Here is a 7,335-nt window from a genome sequence, read left to right on the forward strand (position 1 = left end):
CACGTGCTGACCTCATGCTTCTGATGTGGCTGAGGATGGCCTTGGACTCCTAATGCCTCCGCCTCTCGAGTGCTGGGATGATAGGCATGCACCCGGTTTTATGTCCTGCTGAGGATAGAGGGAAACATTCTGCCAACAGAGCTAGAACCTCCAGAACCTTTCCAGAAGAATCGCTGAGGACCACCGATTGGTCGCAGGCACCTGGTGAGGAGGCAGAAGCATTGCAGCCTCAGGGCAAGTAAGCCTGGGACCTTCCCTATTCACTCTTTTCTGTTGAGTATCACTATCCATGGCCTGCAAATGACAGAGAGCAAACAAGAACCACACACCGCCAAGCACTGTCCTCAACACTGGGTGATCTCAGCCAGGCTTGAAGGTGCAGGTCCAGACCAAGAATGAAACACAAAAGGCCAGGTCACCCGAGCTGGGGTTCAAATGCAACTTTCTTAACTGTAACACACCTCACAATTCCTACCCAGCAGGTCAGTATGAGAGAGGGGAAAGTCAGCACTGCCTATGAGAACCCAGCTGAAGAGGCTCTGCCCATAGATTGGGCAGGTTTGCCCTAGACAAGAAGGGAGAATGAGGGGTTGGGGATTTAGCTCAGTGGTAGAGCGCTTGCCTAGCATGCGCAAGGCCCTGAGTTCGGTCCCCAGCTCCGGGAAAAAAAAAAAAAAAAAAGAAGGGAGAATGAAGTTAAAATCCCCAACCCCGGGGTTGGGGATTTAGCTCAGTGGTAGAGCGCTTGCCTAGCAAGCACAAGGCCCTGGGTTCGGTCCCCAGCTCTGAAAAAAAAAAATTAAAAAAAAAATTTAAAGCAAAATCCCCAACCCCAGAGTTGGTTTCCAAGCTACTTAGCCAATAAGCTCTTCGTGTATGGGACTGCTGTGGCTATGCTCTGTGCCTAGCGCCACCACCAGCAAATATTTCCATGAACAAGACCCATCTCTGTTTGGGAACAAGCATTTCTTTGTGGCCTGCCAACCTCCTAACCACCCACGGCAGGCCATAGATGCCTGCGGCTACTCAAGCCATTCAAAACACGGGCCTTCCCACACCACCCAGAAAGGGCTTTCCCTTCTTTCTTAGAAAACGATACAAAATAGTTGGCTCCTCAAGATATTTGGAGGAATGGCAGAGAAGGTGAGATGTCCCTTCTACCTGGACGGCCCAGCACAAGATGCCCATGTTACCTGGGGACAGTGATGCTTAGCCAAAGTGGCACTACAAGTCCCATGAAGGGACCCTTGGCAGGGGGGAATGCTGGGAAAATGCTTTGTGTGTGGAGAAGCAGAAAGGATCTCTCCTGGTCCTAAAAGTGAGAGTTCCCCTAGGAGAACTGGATGCAACTTGACAGGCAAAACTGTCAAGTGCCTGAGAGAAAGCACAGAGAACTTGTGCTCACACAAGAAGACATGAATTAGAGTTCAAAGAGACAGTGTGTACGTACGACGACAGGGCACAGAGCGGAGAGGAGTGATGGCAGAGCTGTACCACTCTGAACATACAAAGCACAGAGTCCCTTGCCAGGCATGGTGACTCATATCTGTAATGTTAGCTTTTGGAAGACTGAAGCAGGAGGATTGCCATGAGCTTGAGGCCAGCATGGGCTTATAGTGCTATCCTGCCCCCCAAAGAACCAAAACCAGCCTTCTTTTGTGGATCAGTGCTCCCCAAAGTGCTGTCGAGAGACACCTTTACACACTGAGTGGTCTTAGATGCACACCTCAGTGGGTGGTATTTGGGAAGCACAGCTGCTTAAAGACTTCCATCAAGATTTGAGGTAAAGGCAAGTAGCAGGGGATGGGGAGAAGCTTGGGGTCTAGTTCAAGGAGGGCCCTTAGATACTTGGTTAGGACTATGCATATAGGAGGCTAATTCCTTCATGTGCAATGGGCTAATAACTAAGGTGAGTTCCAAAGCTCAGAAAGCCCTGCTAGCTATCCACCTACAGGTCCTGAGCAAGAACTTTCTGAAGGGCTGGAGAGATGGCTCGGTGGTTAAGAGAGCTGGCTGCTCCCCTAGAGAAGCTGGGTTCAGTTTCCAGCACCCACGTGGCAGTTCGAAACTGCCTCAAAATGAAATAATGCAATATAATAAACAAAAAAACTTTCTGTAACTTCCCAAACAAGGTCTTTGAAACCTCATCTTCCTGGTATGGGTCCCTGCATGGAGTGCAACAGAGATGCATATGTGTGCACACACTTGAGTGCAAGAGTTCAGCGGCACTCCTCTGTGGTGGCTTCTTCTTTAGTTCCTTGCCTTAGTGTGGTGGTTTGAACAAAAATGGCCCCCATAGGTCCGTAGGGAGGGGCTCTCACAGGAGGTGTGGCTTTTTTGGAGGAAGTGCATCACTAGGAGGTGGGCTTTGAGGTCTCAGCTGCTCAAGCTTGGACAGTGTGTCACTGTTACTTCCCGCGGCCTGTGGGATTCAGATGTAGAGCACTCAGCTATTTCCAGCACCGTGTGCCTGCATGCCACCATGACCATAATGGACTAAACCTCTGAAACTGTAAACCAGCCCCAATTAGATGTTTTCCACTCTTAAGAGTTGCTGTGGTTGTGGTATCTCTTCACAGCCATAAAACTAAGACACTTAGCTACCCTGATCAGGGATCGTAACCAGGACTCCAAATGAGACCTTTCTTCCCAGAGTTGGCTTGGGTCATGATGTTTTATCAGAGCAATTAGAAACCTAAGACACCAATCCAGCACTCTACCACTGAGCTAGATCCCCAGACCCGTCCACCATATTTTCTGAGGTAGTTCTCTCATTATAACTGGAGCTTACTTCTTTAGCTATTGGCTGGGGAGCGAGACCTTGGGATCCACCTCTGTGAGCCCCGAGTTCTGCAGTTACAGGTTGCCACAGCTACAGATGCCTCACCCAGCCGATGCTGTGGATCTGAACTCAGGTCCTCAAGGTTTTGGTGAGCTCTGAAATCCAAACCCAAAGCATCTTGCACGCTACGTAAGCCTTGCCAACTGAATTACATCCTCAGCCCAACCCTGGCTTTCCTTCTTTCTTTTTTGTCAGGCTTTCTCATTCCTCTTCTCAGGATGGGGGCCCCTGTGCATTTTACAGGTAGATAACCTCTTGGGCTCTCAAGGCTGGATCCCTTCCCACCACCAGGGCAATCTTTTCATCTGCTGATGTTGTTCATGCCTTACATGACCTCTGAGTTGACCTGTGTGGTAAGATCCCAGCAAATCGTCTAGCAGCCGGGGCTCAAGTTCAAGGTGGTGCCCCGGAAGAGACAGTACATGCAGGCTGAGCAGGGCGTACTGCAGCAATGGTGATCAGAGGCCCTTAGTTCTCTCTCCTTCCCTCCCACCTTCCTCTTTAACATCGCTCCCCTGCTTCCTACAGCCCCAGGCCTTGGCCACACTTCTTCCTCCTAGTAAATACCAGTTAGAAGAGGATAAATTCCTGTGCTGGACCCTGAGAGATCAAGTTAAATACTCAATGGCCCCACTCAGCTGGTGTTCACATTGGGCCTGTGGGGACCTCACTTGCACCACCAGTTGGGCCAGCTCTGTGGCAGGAAGAGGAAGATGGTCTTGCACAAAAGAAACCAGAAGTTTCCAGTTTCTCTGTATGCTTGCAAGGAATGCAACTTCAAAACAACCATTTAATTCTTCCATTCTACTTCCTCATTACTGGAGTTTTTAGGGCCAAAGATTGAGCCTTTGCTCCAACAAGCTGGGCTTGACCACTGAGCCTAAACACACCAATTAAAGAGACAGTCCTAGTTCAAAAAGCAGAGAAAGAAGATTTAATTCATTATGGCTACATTGAGAATAATAAGTAGAGTATACAAGTGTCCAATAAACCCCACCTACCCAGGGACCAAGTAACTTCCTGGAATGTTGGGAGTTGTAGTTCTTGGAAAATAATAAAGCCTCATGGGAAAATAGGGCGGCCTATAAGTCTGTCGTCATAAAACTGACCTGAAACACGTCTTAGAGCCATTCTGCTGGGAAATCCGAGGGAGTGGTTCTGATAGTAGTCCATCTCTTGGTCAATATTTAATATTTAATAAAGCTTGCTTTTTGGGCTGGAGAGATGACTCAGAGGTTAAGAGCACTGCTCTTCCAGAGGTCCTGAGTTCAATTCCCAGCAACCACATGGTGGCTCACAACCATCTGTAATGGGATCCAATGCCCTCTTCTGGCATATGGGCATATATTCTGCAGAATTCTATATACATAATAAACAAGGAAAAAAAACTGACAACAACATAAGTCCAAGGAAGCCTTAAGGACTTCACAAACCACATAAGAGCTTGTGCATATCTATGATTGTGTGCTGAGAGGCTTGCCTGGCATGTTGCATGTATGGTAAACATCATGTCATATTACCTGGATTTTTTTCAATATGTTCTTATTTGTGTATATGAATGTCTTGCCTGCATCTATGCTTGTGCATCGTGGTGCTTTTTTTATTTTTTTTAAGATTTACTTATTTATTTTATGTATATTAGTGCACTGTAGCTATCTTCACACCAGAAGAGGACATCAGATCCCCATTATAGATGGTTGTAAGCCACCATGTGGTTGCTGGGAATTGAACTCAGGACCTCTGGAAGAGCAGTCGGTGCTCTTCACCACTGAGCCATCTCTCCAGCCCCCTCCTGGTGCTCTCAGGAGTCAGAAGAGAGCACCAGATCCCCCGAAACAGAAGTTACAGATGGTTGTGAGCTGCCATGTAGGTGCCGGAAGTCAAAGTCTGATCCTCTGCAACAATTCTCTTAACTGCTGAGCCATCTCTCCAGGATTTTATGAAACTTTTATTATAGACGGAGAGCCCACCAGAGACATTTTATAGCCAATTAAAAGTCTTTATTGCAGTTGGGTGGGGTGATGTGAGTCTTTAGCTCCAACTCTTAGGAGACAGAGGCAGGCGGATCTCTGATTCAAGGCCAGCCTGGCCTGCTTCCTGTGGCCTCTACACAGGGCTGTTAGTCACAGGGTCTGTTAGTCACGTCCCTGACATGCCACAGCCCTCTTTAAGGTAGAAGGCACAGAGATAAGTCATTGTCCTGAATGCTTCCTCCTGAGTCACTCTGGATTTCAGAAACCAAGTGATTGTTAAAAATATAAATCTCTAAGAGCAGGACTGAAACTACCACTCAGGCAAGGGCAGCCTGAGGGTACAATAAACAGGAGGGAGACGTTACTCAGGGTGGCAAGGTTCAGCCTGATACAGACTTTCTGTTCTGTTGTGTGCTCAGAAGAGCTGGACCGAGAGCGTGTGGTTTCCCTCCTAACTCAGCTGGTGATTGTGTCTTCTCGCCTGGTCTAATTTGATTGTCTACTCTGAAGAGTCTAAACACAGGAAATGAAGGAGGAAGGGGAAAGAGGTCACCTGCTCCAGAGCATCAAATTCCTGGAATGGTGTGGAGGGCCTTGTATAAACAAAGGTTTTACCGGACGGAGGGATTAAAACGTTACAAAAAAAAATCTTACAAGGTCGGGGGGAAGCGGGAGGCCATAACAATATTTGAATTCCTTGTCTAAAACACAAGTTTTACAATATTTGAAAGGAAAGATACATATTTAAGGAGCTGGGAAGTGTCTGGTCCCCCAAGAAATTCCTTTTCCCAAGGTTGGGCACTTAGACAAAAGCCACGCTCCCATTAGAGGCTTGAAGAAAGTTCCTGCTTGCTAAGAATAAGGGAGTCTTCTCTGGCAGTGGGAACACATGGCTCCTCCTTTCACATACTGCTGTGGTGCCTAGTAACTTGTCAAGGTTCTAGGCTGCCTCAGTCCCTGCTCAGAAGCCCCACTAGAGCTCACAAGCTCCCATTCCCATTTATCCCTGGAAATCTTTCCCCTGTAGCTTCTCCAGGAGTTTGGAATAAACTTCTCCCTTTTTACCTACAGAGTAGCTATCTTGGTCTCTTTTTTTTTTTTTTTTTTTTTTTTTTTCGGAGCTGGGGACCGAACCCAGGGCCTTGCGCTTGCTAGGCAAGCGCTCTACCACTGAGCTAAATCCCCAACCCCTATCTTGGTCTCTTTACTGTACCCATTTTCATTCAGAAAGATCCCTCAGTGGTTAAGAGCCTTTTTTCCTCCTTTTTACTACCTTCTTGTCTCTTTAATGGACCCGAGGAGGGTCAGTATGAGCCTGCTGGTCCCTGGGCCTAGCTTGTTAGGGTTGCCATGGCCCAGGCTCTGACCCTATCTATCCAGTCAATGCCTCTGTCTGCTCGTCCCAGTGTGGCTACATAGATGAAATGTCTCGCTGCATTTCACCAGTCCTGGCTCTTCAACTGGCCCTGGGATGGGTGGCCAAGCCGAGCCTGTCAAGACTCCTACAGCTCTTGTCCTGAAGCTCCAGCTCCAGGATGAAATGGGAAACCTTGAATAAACCCTGCCGTTCTGCTGGCTTTCATCCAGTGTGAGAGGTCATTCTGTAGTGTGGCCACAGATCACACCTCTGGCACATGGGACACTATGGCAACTGGTACCTAGGTACCGGGTGTGTGCAAGTTGTTTCAGGAAGCTAAAGGCCACTTTTGTCTAACTCAGAATGAAGTCACCACCCTTTATGACAGACTCGGTGACCTTGAATGGCAGAGTGTCAGAGTCCAGCCCGGAAGGCCCATAACCTGATAGAAGAGAAACGGATGAGTGAAATCGATGCTATTTTGGATTTACTAATAAACTGGCTCAGGAATTATTAAGTCACACAAAGCAGAATTTAGCTAAAAGGAAAAAAAAAGCTGCCTCCAGTAACATCACTGGAAGATAGCAGTGTAGTGATCCATCCCCATAACAGAAGGAGACAGCCCTGACTTCAAACCAGTCATTAGGCCCTTACCCTTATCTAACTAAGAACACGCCTCTAAGGGGCAGCTCAAGGGGGCAGCCCAGGGTCACAACCATCATTAAGTCCTGGTCTACCATTAAGTCCCCAGAACTTCTGTCAGGAAATCATAATCCTGCCAGGTGGGAGGATGGACCTGGGTAACAAGCTCTGGGAAAGAACAGCATACGTGTATTTAAGAATAATTCTGGTAATCTCTTTGCTGGGTAAATCTCCCATCTGCCAAGTGTCCAGACTTACAGACTCCTGTCTGTCTTAATTGCTCCAAGTGTGGCCTGGAACCAGAACCTGAGGAGCCATAGGATGGCAGCCTATGTGGCCTGTATAAGCCTAAGGCCTATATAAGCTGTTAAATTTTTTGTTCTGGGGGCTGGAGAGATGGCTCAGCGGTTAAGAACACCGACTGCTCTTCCAGAGGTCCTGAGTTCAATTCCCAGCAACCACATGGTGGCTCACAGCCACCTGTAATAGGATCTGATGCCCTCTTCTGGTGTGTCTGAGGA

This window comes from Rattus norvegicus, chromosome 1, assembly GCF_021556685.1.
Source record: "Rattus norvegicus strain SHRSP/BbbUtx chromosome 1, alternate assembly SHRSP_T2T, whole genome shotgun sequence".
Classification (NCBI taxonomy): domain Eukaryota; kingdom Metazoa; phylum Chordata; class Mammalia; order Rodentia; family Muridae; genus Rattus; species Rattus norvegicus.